This window comes from Uloborus diversus, chromosome 7, assembly GCF_026930045.1.
Source record: "Uloborus diversus isolate 005 chromosome 7, Udiv.v.3.1, whole genome shotgun sequence".
Classification (NCBI taxonomy): domain Eukaryota; kingdom Metazoa; phylum Arthropoda; class Arachnida; order Araneae; family Uloboridae; genus Uloborus; species Uloborus diversus.
Genome location: NC_072737.1, coordinates 124,574,319 through 124,588,691, shown reverse-complemented (window position 1 = coordinate 124,588,691; position 14,373 = coordinate 124,574,319). Strand labels below are relative to the sequence as shown.

General features: G+C 30.8%; 1 protein-coding gene across 1 annotated transcript in view; it reads right to left on the bottom strand.

Annotated features, from left to right (window-relative positions):
- LOC129225578 (uncharacterized) overlaps positions 1-13,456 on the bottom strand; it is a 120,480-nt gene extending 107,024 nt beyond the window's left edge. The window contains exon 1 of the mRNA XM_054860029.1: positions 13,371-13,456. The gene's annotated coding sequence lies outside the window, so the exon portion shown is untranslated. The remainder of the gene's footprint in view (positions 1-13,370) is intronic.
- Positions 13,457-14,373: the final 917 nt, after the last annotated feature.

Sequence of the window (14,373 nt, the reverse complement as noted above, 5' to 3'; positions counted from 1 at the left end):
CGTTTTTTATTATCCACGTTTCATTCCCCTACTCAATCTAGACTTTGAGGCTATGTACTTTGGATTAAGAGATGAAAAACCTACAGCACATCTTCAAATTGGTAACTCACCCAAAAGTCTCCAAATAGCTTTTGATTAATTCCTTGCGCATTACTTTACGTTCCGTTTTTGCATTATTTCTGTTTTATTACAGAATTATAATTTATTTCTCATCGGAAAGGAATAGATGTCCAAAACGATAAAGACCTATGCTAACAAATGTCGAAAATTCACTGTTGCTTAAGCGAAGAAAGTCTCGTTAAGCTCTAGAAAAGTCTTTAAATAAATAAAGTAGTTTTAATTTTAGGAAAAAGCCTTATGGAATGGGATAAAAGAAAAAGAGAAATTTGTCATAATAATTATTTCTGTAATAACTAAAACTTACCACCGTTTTCTAATTATCGACCCTCTCTGAACAAACAATAACTGCATAAACAGAATTTCCATTTTGATGTCTCAATCCTGAAAATTTAAAATTTGTGTGCAATTTTAATTTAATTGATTAAACTAACAACTTTTAGTATCTATTCGAAATGTTTGCTTTATTTAAAATACATTTTTAACGTCGTTTCTAGTTTTCAGTGATATATTAGAAACTTTGCAATATATTTATTTTCTAAAGTTTTTCACAGCAAATTTAATAACATCGAGTTAAAGAGATAGTAGGTAAAGTCCTTTTTGTTGAAATCCATGCTGTAAATAAAGATTTAAAGTTGGAACAATAGATTTCTAAAATGTTCCTGTTTTGCAGTATCATTCACGATTATTTTCAAAATATAGCTCAAGGTCTGATTTCACAAAGTAATATTCATGATGCAAAGGTCCATTAACAAATTAAGGGAGAATTGAAAAGACATGAAAATAGAGATAGTTTTGAAATTTCAAACTTTCTTGAGTGATTCTCGGAATTTTCAAACGAGCAAGAGTAAAAAAATGTAACTTCCATTAGGAAGATGTTGCAATTAAAAGCTTCATTATAAATAAAAATATCTAAACTCAAAAGGCTGAGATGTAAGTTTTGGTATTTTATTCCTACCTTTAGCACACTTTCCCGTAAAGGTAAAAGATTACGAACAAAAACATAAAATAAGGCTTATAATTTCTGAAAAATCGTAACAGTTTTTTAAAAATCGCAAATAAGTTTGTTAATGTAATATTAAAAACGAAAAATAATTTATATTTAGGTATTGAGATAAGAAAATATGCATTTGTCGGTTTGTCATCTGCCTGTCAGTCTGTCGGACTTCTACATGTTCTCCCAAAGAACTTTCGATGGAGCAGTCCGATTCGTACAAATAATTTTTCTTCAAAAGATATCGGCAAGGACATCTCATTTCTATGCTTAATTTTTTGATTTGGTCAATGTTTTTCTTTAGTTATAAACAGCTCCAAAAACAATTAACATTAACGGTACATGAAAATTAAAGGCCGACATAAATCAAGAATAGAAAATGGGATTCGTTTTGAACAAATTCTACGTGAAAAAGCTCTTGAGGTGGAATATGTTGACGTGTATGTATATTATAGAGAAAAAGGAGAGAAAAAAACGATTTCTTGATTTAGTACTTTAATAGCACTTTTTGAACAGTTGAAAAAAAAAACTTAACATTAGAATATCTTGGAAGAAATTTGAAAAACATATAAAACCAAAACGAAACTGCGAATTTACTTTGAAAAATTTTTATTGCAAAGCAATTTTGTCGTAGATTGTACACATTATTTTTTTTAAAGTCATTTGAAGGGTATTTTTTGAACAATTAAAAGAAACGTAAATATAACTGCAACACAAAAGTTTTAAACGATTACAATATTTTTGAACGAAAAGACAGATTTTATTCAAAAACTTTTGTGAGAAAAAAATTCTGATAAAAGATACATCAATGAGAAATGGTATCAAAATTTTTCAAAACGTTTAACTTCTAACTTTAAGAGCCTTTGCTAGAAACTGAACTTTAGTACTCTCAATTACGCAACTGAAAAATTATTTTACAAACAGTCTCCTTTTTCATAGTAAGAATTTAAAGCTTTATTCTATGAAAGTCAAGTGTGCTGGGATGGGGTTAGGCAGAGTAAGATAAAAATATAAAGTATATGCGCACGCCACTCAAAAGTATCCGCAAGCTAATCATTGTCTATTACATAAAAAAAGGGGGGGGGATTGTCCGGATTCTAAAAAAAAGAGAAAAAACCTTTTTAATCATAAGAAATAAACACTTGCAGGTATAGGCTTTGAGGTTACAAGGAACTGGTCATCAACGTATAATGCCGATATGAATACAATAGTTAAGGAGCGTGCAAAGACTGCAATGACTCCCTGCCGCCTCCCTAAGGAGGTTTAGCTTGTTATTAATGCTGCATAAAAATATTATTGGGTGTTTGGACATAACTCTATGTTTGAGTTTTTTATTAGATAAGCTATTTCCCACAGCATAAACGATATTCTTTATCTTTATCTGTACTAATAATAAAGCTGAAAGTCTCTCTGTCCGGATTTCTCTCTGTCTAACCAGATCTCTCTCTGTCTGTCAGGATCTCTGTGACGCGCATAGCGCCTAGACCGTTCGACCGAGTTTCATGGAATTTTGCACAAAATTAATTTGTAGCATGGGGATGTGCACCTCGAAATGATTTTTCGAAAATTCGATGTGGTTCTTTTTCTATTCCAATTTTAAGAACAAAATTATCAGAAGATGGACGAGTAAATTACGAAATTATCATAACGTGGAACTGTAAATGGTTACAAGCCAATTGGTGAGAAACATTATTTGTAAATATAGAGGCGAACCAAAAGACCTTTTAATTTTTCTATTGCGGACAAAGTCGTGCGAGTACCACTAGTTTTAAATAAAAAACTTTTAAACACTACTAAAATACAACGCATCGTCTAAAAATACTCGGGTTTTCTGACAAACATCATTATTGATTGCGCATAAACATAGTTATTATTGCATAACAGATTTTCTTTTGTTTTCTCTAACAAAGAGATAGATAATTTGAAAGTACTTTTGACATATCTGGCAGGTTTTCATTAATTTTGGTGGGGGGTTTTTTCCATCATTTTTTTTTTTTTTTTTGTAGCTTTTTAAAAAAAATACTGTTTATTGAAAAGGGGATGAACATTTGAGTAAATGTAATTTCAATGTCTCTTTTCCTTATTAATAAACAGTAAAGATAATTGAATGTACTACACTCCTCAAAAGACATAAAAGTATTAATTAACTTTGACAATAATTAATTACAAGATAAATAACTTTTTTTTCAGCTAATTGTTGATCAAATCTTAAAAATTGTACAAATTGGAATTAAACCTTTTTGTCCTTCACTCATCGTTTTTTATTTCGCAGTTTTTAACAAAACTACGTGAAAAATTTCAATAAAATAATAAAATTTGATTTTCAAGGAATCAATAATCAAATAATCAAAAAGTTACAAACCCTTAATCTCACAAAAGTCTTCGTGCAATTGAGAAAGAAAACTCAACGTATTATTAAGTAGTCTAATTTTTCATTAAGTTAATATTTAGTAGAATATCATTCGAAATCTAAAGCAGTTTTTGAACATCTGTGAATAGATTTCACCAGTTTTTTTATTTTTTGCAATTTTTGAGTGAGTGTTCAACCACGCTTTGAGTCTTACTGTTTTTGGTTCGCCTTTCGTTTCAATGTTGTATTTTTGTAATCTAACCTCCAAATATCTCCAAAGATGCAGCATTGGATTTAAATCTGGGGCCGGGGGAGATATTTTCAAAACTAGAGGACATTTTGATGCACATGACGCAAATTTTGAAAATCATGCGCTACTTATCGTTATCTTGATTAAAATAAAGAAAAACAAAGACAAAGTTGTTTCCAATAACCAAACTTTGGGCTAATAGTTAAAATTATCCTTCAAAATATTTAAATTAACAGCATGATTCATTATTTCATGAATAAATTCCTAACTATCAAGTCCTGATGCTGATGTGCACCCTCACACACTAACAACTTTATCGCCCTGATTAACTGATCCAACTAAGTTCTTAAGATCAAATTTCTCATTTTTTCTTCTCCTTACAATATCAGAACCAAAAATATTGATTTTTTTCCATTTGCTATTAAGACGTTATTCTAAAACGTTTCGGGCTTATTTATCATTGATTTTGCTACGTAAAGCCTTAGTTTTCTGTTTTTCGCACGGAACAAAACATTTTCTGCGGGAAAGCTCCCGGATACAATCCAGCTCCTAAGAGAACGGTTTCGGGGGACAGCGAACAGTTTCAAGTGAAACTAAAACGCAAAATGTTTCATTAAATCCTGAAAAAACTTTTACTGTACTTAAATGTGAATTTTCCATAAATGTTTTAATTGTAAATCTCTGATCACGTTTTGTTGACTTCGCCGGTTTACCCTTCCTTACCTTGTTTTCGATCCAATTTTTTTCTTTAAAGCATTTTATTACACTGCTATAAAATGGTATAGATAAACTAGTTTAGTGCTATTTCAAGCTGGTTTACCGCTACTTTGATGAAAAAAAATATATTTCGATTGGTATTTGTTATTTTTTACGAACACCAGTCATTTTTAAAAAGTATGCAGAATATTATGGAGTAAATAAACAAAAATTAAAGCCAAATGCTTTTTAAGGGCATATACAATGCAAAAATAGTAAAAAAAAAAAAAAAAAAAAAAAAAAAAACATTTGATAATGAATTTATCCGAAAATATTTCAGTGTATCATGATTTTTGTGGCTTGTTATTTCTCTGTCTCTTCGTTTTCAGAAAGAAAATCCATTTCAAAAAGAAAATCATTAAATATTTTGAAAAAAAAGCCTACTTGTTTTTTTTTTTTTTTTTAGAACTAGCGATATCCGCACGGTTTTGCCCGAAAGAGAAAATTAAGGTCATTTGTTTCAACTGTATATTTACAAAAAATGGATAAAGAATTTCTCGCCAATTTGCTATGTTCATTTGCTCGCCCATGTTATGCTAGTTGCTCGTCCACGTCGTGGCAATTTGCTCGTTTACGTTATGTAATTTGCTCGTCCATGTTATAACTTGATCCGTAAAATGTTCTTAAAATTGGAATAAAAAAAGAACAAAATGATTTTTCGTAAATTCGTCACGAAAAATCGCTTCGAGGTGACCACCCCCGTGCTACAATCTAATTTTGTGCCAAATTTCATGAAAATCGCCCGAACGGTCTAGGCGCTATGCGCGTAACAGAGATCCAGACTTTTAACTTTATTATTAGTAATAAATAATAATAATAATAAAGATGACATAGAGTAGAAATAAAAGTAAAGTTGAATGGCATAGAGTATAGTAGAATGTTATTTTGGTTTTATTACAAAATTTTAAACTGTACAAACACTTTTGGGAGCCACTGTTTAAATGATGGATCCATTTTTACAAATGATGTTTAAAAAGTAGGTATATTGCTTTACTAACAATAAAGCTCAAAATCTCTCTGTCGAAAAGATTTTTCAAAAATTCTATTTCGTTCTTTTTTTGTGATTTTATTTTTATCACCATTGGTGGATTTATTTCATCCGCACCGAGCGAATTACCATAACATGGACGAGCAAATTAACATAGCCAAGTTGGAGAGAAAGTCATCAACCATTATTTGTAAATACAGGCGTACCAAATGACCTTTCAATTTTCTACTACGGGCAAAGCTGTGCGGGTACCACTAATATTTAATAAAGTAGTTACTTAATGGCTGCTATTTTATTGCAAAAAAGAAAAGAAAACTTTTAATTTCGGCTGAAATGGGGTTGTTTCCTTCAGTCAAAAGTACTACTTTTAGTCACAGAAATTGATAGAATAAACAAAACCCAGAAAATACTTTTATTTTCGTAACAGTTATTTTTTAATTATTTTTTTTCAATTTCCAATTTTTCAAACAAGGTGTGGTCTTTATGACGTCACAAATGATGTCCTTTGGCGCATTTTTCACTGCGTTTCCACGTTATGATAATCAAGCAGCGAATTAAAAATTGCCTCTACACTTGCTATCAACCATATAGTTGCCAATACACGTGAGTAAAGATGAGAAACAAATATTGTGCTCTTCTGAATGGCAACAGTGAATAGCATTTCATCATTTGTGATGTCATTGGCAGAAACGTTAAACAATGAAAGCGCACCGATTAAAGTAATTTTTTAAAAAATTAAACTTAGTCAAATTATTTAAAAAATGGTGAGATCCTATGTTTTTAAGCATGCTCTTTCAGAAAAAAATACTTTTAAAATTTTGGAAACGACCCCATTGCATTGTCATTTTTGTTTTGGGTGAAATCATAAAATCATTCTATTCATGTACTTTTATACTTTAACATAAAGAATGCCAAAAGAACATTTACTTTAGATAATTTACTTTTTATGTTATTTGCCATAAACTTAAGTTTTATTAACTCTTAATGAGAATTGTGTCTTTAACACATGATTTTTCCATTATGTTTTTAATTCTGAAATACGCAATAGAATCTAGAAACTAAGGAAATTCATTTTCACTAAAACCGTATTAAAATAGCTTTAAGTATTCGCAGTTTCAGAGAAATGTGGGTAAACACATATCATTAAAACGAAACAATGCTAGCTCATTAAATATGAAGCATATTATGTTGCCAATTTATAGAACGTATTTTGCACTTTGCAAATGATGAAATGAACTTCCACAATGATTGAAAATGAAATGCCAAATGATTCGATTAAATATTTCAAAATACAAAAGAAGAGATAATCTAATAAATATTGTTTTTTTTTCCTTCAGGAATTGCTTTGAGTTTAATCAGAATGAATCATCTTGCAAAAAAAAAGTTTTTCGAGTGAAATAAATCTTTTTCGATATTTTTTGCCCCACATCGCATCATGGAAGCTTGGAAGATGCATTAAGCTTCGTGAATGTAGAATGATGATTACCATCAATGTTATTTGCCAGTGAGAAATGTTTTATTTTTATTTCTTATTTATTTATTTTACATTTTTTATGACCAGCAGCTCGGAGGTTTTTATTAGCACGATCTTTTTTTAATAGTGCATATTTTTCATGTAGTTCTTAAATTTGTACATAAGTGTCATTGCATTTATTGGTTACTAGTGGTACCCGCACGGCTTTGCACGTAATAGAAAAATTAAAAGATCTTTTGGTTCGCCTGTATATTTACAAATAATGTATGGTGAATTTTCTCGCCAATTGGCTTGTACCCATCTTACGGTTCCACGTTATGATAATTTCTTATCTCACCAATTGGCTTGTGCCCATGTTACGATTCCACGTTATGATAATTTCGTAATTTACTCGTCCATCTTATGATAATTTTGTTCTTAAAATTGGAATAGAAAAAGAACCACATCTAACTTTCGAAAAATCGCTTCGATATGCACACCCCCATGCTACAAACTAACTTGGTGCCAAATTTCATGAAAATCGGCCGAACGGTCTAGGCGCTATGCGCGTCACAGAGATTCTGACAGACAGACAGAGATCCTGACAGACATAGAAATTTTCAGCTTTATTATTAGTAAAGAATATAATTTCGTGATCTAATTCAATGAACTAGCACTTTTTATCTTTTTTCCTATCTTAAATATAAAGTGTTGAAATTTAAATTTTCTTTTAAAGTTCCGTGCTTTTTCTTCAAAGTAATCATGATTGTAACGTACCCAATTGAGCTCTTCCCCCCCCCCCCATACACACACACACCTAAAATGAAAAAAAGTCTCTCTCATAAACGTCAATATGTGGAGAATTTTAAAAAGATAAATCAAGACAGTTCGAAAGCATTGGAGAGTATTTGACGCCATTCAAACAATATACAATGACTGTAAATAACTATAAAAAAACACAGACAGATTTTTTTTTAGTAAAACATATTGATTCAAAAAAAAAAGGTTATTCTTTTCCAACTTCTAGGTAAAAGATTCTGCTTCTACATAAAATAATATCGCGCTATATTTTGTATATTTAAATCAGTTATTCATTTTGCTAAGATATTTTTAATGCGGACAGACGGAAATACCTAAAAACCAGTCATTCTTTTTCCACTGACTCCCGCTGGAACAATGATTAAAGATACCTACGTTTATGTTTTCGCTTCAAATATAAAATGTAACAGTGAAACCCAAGAAAAAATTTTCAAAAATGGAATTGTAAACAACTAATTTTTAACAAATTTTCCTAATCATTGAATATTACTAACAGCCTTGGTTTAAAATTTTGCTAGCAACATTTTTTCGGTAAAAAGGTAGTACTTAAAATAATTTTTTCCTATTATTATTTTAATCTAAAAACACGTTGAAGGAACAGGTTTTTTTACTAAAACTAATCCAATGTCTGTCCTTTTATGAAGGAAAAAAGAAGAAGGGAAGAATGAAATGCTTTTCGCAATAAGTAGGAAGATAAAAAAAATATATGATACTTCAACTTGAAAGTAAATCGTAAGTGGAATTTCAAAACTCGTCATTAAAGAAATTTTTTAAAAAATCACTTTTTAAAAGAAATTTTTAAATATTTTTCATCATTAAAAATTATTTAATGAAGAAATAGATTGTTTTAACCCATGGGAAAAGAGGAAAATAAGGATAAGTAGTTTACATTTAAAAATGACGATAGGAATAGAAAATTCATCATTGAAAATTAGATAAATTTGATAAAAAGATATGCCTTTACCAATGCAAAAAGAGTCAATAAATAACACTTTGTATTTCATCGGGGAATACAAAGCTACTGAGGAAAAAGTTTTACTCACCCAAAGAAAAAATAAGAAACAGAAACCTTAAAAATCCTCTAAAAAGAAACATAGTAGTTGTAAAGTGAACTTTATATTTTACAACTAGGAAGGCAAAGATTTAAGGCATTAAAAACATTCTTTATTCTCGGCAAATAGAGCATTTAGAGAAACAATTTTGTTTTCATTAGTAAATTGGTGACTAAAAATGACGAAAAATAAAACAAACTACAATGTTAAACACAACTGCTCTTTTAAAGTAAAGATATATAAACAAGTTATTTCGAAAGCTGTATTTTTAAACTACAGTGCTGGCTAAATTATTAGACTAAAGAGTTTTTTTTTTTTTTTTGTACACTATTTGTACTAAAATACTATTTGTTTTGCTGTTAAAGTACAGTACATACTGTACACTGATTATTACGTTATTTTAGCATAATTTTTGCAGGTGGCAGCACTGTCTGCTTTGTTTATGTTCTTTGTTTATCTACCTACCAGGAACGTAACCTCAATCAGCTCAAACAGTGCACTAGTTCTTGTTCTTTTTATTAGTGTGTTCTGTTATATTTAAAGTTAGTTTTATGTAATTAGTGAGTATGTGCATGTGAGTATATACAATAGTGAGTATAAGCAATTTTTTACCTCCTTTTTTAAAAAGTTAAGAAATGGTGTAAACTTTGTGAAAAGTATGCCAAAAAGACTTAAAGAGCTCATCAGGAACAAGGGAATGCATACTAAATATTAGATAATTATTTCACTGTTCGTTAATGTGTCTATAGTAATGTAATCAATAAAGAATTTGCATTTTAAAACAGTCTTAGTCCAATGATTTGGCCAACGCTGTAACTTATTAAATGTCAAATGCTTATTTAGTACTGGTAAGATGTAATCCAGTGCGTTACTTACTGAGTGTTAAGCGTATTTAGTATTAATAAGAACTTGAAATGCTTCTTATTTTAGCATTGAATTTTCTGGCATTCATTACTAAGCTACATTAAAGCATAACAACGTAAATCACATATGATTAAAACAAATTTTAACACAATTATTTACCTTTGCATTTGCAATATGTTTAATAAAAAATTGGTTCAATTGAGTAAAACAAACTACGTGTCGGTATACAACTATGATTTCAAATTATGGATTTGGATTTGAAAGAAAGCCGAATTTAATTTAACAGCCCTAATTTTAGAGCCGTAATCAATTATTTTTAATGAAGGCGGGTGTAATAAAAATGTTAATGCACTTTCATAAGATGAAAGTGCATGAAAAACATTTTCGACATTTAAGAGACAAATGATGCGACAAATAAGACAATCTAAGGTTCAGAGACTAATATCTCGCTCATTTATGTTACAATTGGTTTCAATTTCTGTACTCTCTTCATCAAATGACTCAACGACGAGCTGATGTGTGCATCAAATGACTTTCTTTTAACTCCACGTTAATGTGATTTCCCCATTACTGGCAATTTTAACGTGATTCAATAGTTTACTCTCTAAATATCACCAACGGTAGCCAAATTAAAACAGAATTTTTTAAAAATATTGCCAAATTTGTCGCCAAGTTGGCGAACAAAAGACTGGCGATATATCGCCAAGTGTCCACCAAATTATAACACCATTTGAGTTTGCATCCAAATTAACAATGATTTCCCCCCAAAAAGGGGCAAAAGACCCCTTTAGAAACACCCGAATGCAACCAAAAAGGAAGGTGCTCAACTAGACCCCACTAGGAGTTTACGTACCAAATTTCAACTTTCTAGGGCATACCGTTCTTGAGTTATTCGACATACATACGCACATATGCACATCCGCACGTACATACATACGTACATACGGACGTCACGAGAAAAGTCGTTGTAATTAACTCGGGGAGTATCAAAATGGATATTTCGGGTGATTATACGTTCTTAGGCACTTTCGCCAGTCTTTTGTTCGCCAACTCCGCGTGTGGTAGTGTTGAAAAGAACCCAACATTAATTCGGGGGTGAGCAAAACGGAAATAAAGGCCAAATTTTGAGTGAAAATTTTTTCGCGAATACAATACTTCCTTTTTTGGAAAAGGAACTAAAAATAAAGCACTCCTAATTTCCTTTTGTTTTTCCTTGACAAAAATAAAATTAATTAATTAATTAAGAATGAAAATAAAAGCAAATCATCTCAACAATGAATATTTCATAGTAAAAACCAGGGCGGAGTCGGAGTTGAAGTCGTGCAATTGGAACTGGTCTGATTTTGGGGTAAAGGAGTCGGAATCGGAGTCAGGAGTCGCAGGCTTTAAAATTCCAAGAGTCGGAGATAGTCATTTTCCTTCCGAGTCTATTTCTACCAAGGCTGCCGTGCCGGTTCAGAGTCTCATTCGTGAAAGCAGAGTCGGATTGGTTTTGGGGTACAAGAGCCGAAGTTGGAATCGAATGCCCTAAATTTCTAGGAGTCGGACCCCAACTCGATAGCCTTAGTAAAAATCTTTGCGCTTTGACTTCATTTCATTTTGATTCAGACATATTTATCTCTGACTTGCGTCCATGGTAAGTTTACGGAAGATTTTATTTCGAGTTTTATAAATAATTTTTTCCTACTTCTTGAAATTAAAAACGAACTCAGAATCACGACATCAGACGCGCTTCATTTTCAATATTTGGGTACTTTCTCCTGACGGTGTCAATGTTAAAATTTTTTGCTCTTAAAATAGCTAAAGAAAAATTTTAAAATATCTTTTCTATACATCTTCTGCATCAAGAGCTTTTCCAACAAATTTTGTTGGAAGCAAATCTGTCTTTAAGGTCGGGATCTAGGTTCGCCTTAAATGTCCCCGTAGGTGTTAATATTAAGCTTTTTTGAATTGTTCAAAATTGAACAAAAAATTGTTCATACCAGAAAATGAAACATGGGATTGAGGTGTACTTGCTGAGATCTTTCGAACAAAAGAAAGGTTCTTCAAATCGGACTATTCAGGTTTTCCTTCAAACTTCTGTAGTTCTTGCCTTACCCCTCTGCCTTTGGGCAGCAACTTACCGCTTAATACCCAAGCTTTGCCCTCAATTTACGAGTTAAACTGCACCATGTCTGCGGACTCTCGCTGGTGAGATTAATTCACTTTATATACCACTTTGTTGGCATCTCAGCTTCAATGAGATGACACCTGCCTCCAACTCGGGTATTCCCTATTCCAAACTGATGAGCCCAAACAAGGGCGAAACTGTAGTCTCTGGATAGGATTACCGAGTTGTCGGTACATTTCATGTTATTCACTCAAAAGTTAATGAGGGGATAGACAGATAGACAATTTCAAAACCCTTTTTTTCAATTTTTAAGTTTCCGATATTTATTTATTCATTTATTTTTTTTTTCTTTATTTTCAAGCGATATTTTTAAGATGCTTTAACTCTTCTTTCATGCTTTTTTCTTAATTCTTATACTTTTACGGGAAAGTAGGCTAAAAAATATAATTAAATATTTCACTGGGTATGTGTCGGTTTTTTCTTTACGTTATGAAATCACAATAAAAAGGAATTCAAATTATAATCCTTTTCCTCTTAGAATAAGTGGACTTCATTGTACTTATAGTATACTATAAAATTATCATAACGCACCTTAAATAGCAACGACATCCGTCATTACGTAAGTTTCGAATTCTAATACGACGGCTTTGCCTTAAAAAAAAAACTTTAATATATACAAGTTTCTTTAGATCAAAGGTTAAATAATATTAGTAATTAGTACAAAAAAATAAGTTGTATTCAAAACAGTTCAAATTTTTCTCCTTGCGCAGAATAAAAATGGTGTTTTTCTTTACGTATTGCAAATCTTGATTTTTTAATTATTTTTTTCCTGTATGGAAACAACCTTTCGAGTGTTAATATAATCATGTGTTCATCTGATTTGCATGTGAAAAAGATATTACAAGCACCAAAATAATTTTAACTGTTGCAAACTATTTTCAGTTCAAAAAAAAAGGATTTACCCTCTAAGTGCAAAAATGAGGAATTAATATCAAAAATATATTTTTCAGAATTTAAACCTGAATTAATCAGGAAAAAAAGGCAAAACCAGGTAAAAGTGAAGTCGAAGTTAATAAATCGTCTGCTTGGAAAACAAATTGCACTCAAAATGAATCAACATTTTTTTTCTTAACGCTTTATAAGAACAGTAATTCTCAGTATACATTGTGAAGATTAATTTTTATTCATTTATTTATTTTTATAATACGGGAAAATAATTTTTCCAGTGTTACTCTTGTCATCTGTTTATCTGATTTGCATGTGGAAAAGATATTACAAAAACCAAAATAGTTTTAACCGTTGAGAATTATTTTCAATTCAAAAACGAAACGCTTTATTCGAAAATGCTTAATAAACACCTAGTATTAAGGGGGGGAAAAAGAATTCATCTCAAAAAATATTTTTCAGTATATATACCTGAGCATTTTCAGAAAAGGAAATGTAGAAATTAGTTTAGAGTAAAGACAAAATAAAAAAATTGTCGGCTTTAAAATCAGGTTACATTAAAATTAAGCTTCATCTTTTTCGCTTGGATTAAATGTATGTTTTGTGACAAATTTAATGGGGTTTTTTCAAGCAAAGTGAGAAATTTAAAAAAGAAAAAAAAATAGAACTTACCGCTTAGTTCCCCCAAAAAGTTTTGCGCGTCGAAATGCGTCAAGGGCAGAGCAGGCAAACGATTTCTCCGTGAGGTGACTTCGTCGAGGAGTGCTGTTTCAAGTGAACTTCGAGAGCTTTCACGTGACTTATATACCCTCCAATGAGAGCTTTGTTTTCAATTCGTGGTAGAAGAAGGGGGTATTATCGGGGGAGGGGCATGCGTAAACTAAAATTGCAAAGAGCTGCATGACCTATCAGGTGGGTGGAAATAATTAAATCGGCGGTTGTCATTTCTCTTTGCGCACTGTGATAAGAGAGAAAAAAAGATACAGGCTTGAAAAACAGGATTTTCAGACGACAAAATGCAAGTACAGTCATGTTTGGTCACCATTTTGAAGTGTATACCCTAATTTTAAGTTTTACGGGTCTCTATAACTAGTTTTCTCTTTGTTTCTCATCCATTGATATTCAAATTTCAAATATGGCGGTTTCTTTTAGTTGAAGCAAAACTAAAACATGCTGTTTTAATAATTAACTGAACGTTACCTATACATTTCCTTATTTCTTAAAATTATTCGGGCTTATAGTTTGAAACTTTGTTTTTTTTATTTTTACTTTTTTGACTTATGAATAATTTAATAATATGTCTACTTTTTACAACTTTTAATGTACAAGAATTTTATTTGATCTTTTTGTTCACAGTATTTTTCACATGGTATTTGCATAGAATGCAAAACAGAAAATTAAAAGAAACAGTTTAATCTTAACATTTGAAAAAAAATAGTAAATAAATAAATAAACCCAATTTATAATTTTTTACAAATTTAAATCCACTGACTCTCTCTCTATATATATCTATCTATCTATCTATCTATCTATCTATCTATCTTTTTTCTTTTCAATTTCTCATTTGACCGTTATTTTCTAACCGTGATACTTTACTACTTTTACTGATATAGTTAAGAGTACCATTGTGTTATAAAATGATCAACCTTCAAACATTACTTCAATAAAAATTCAT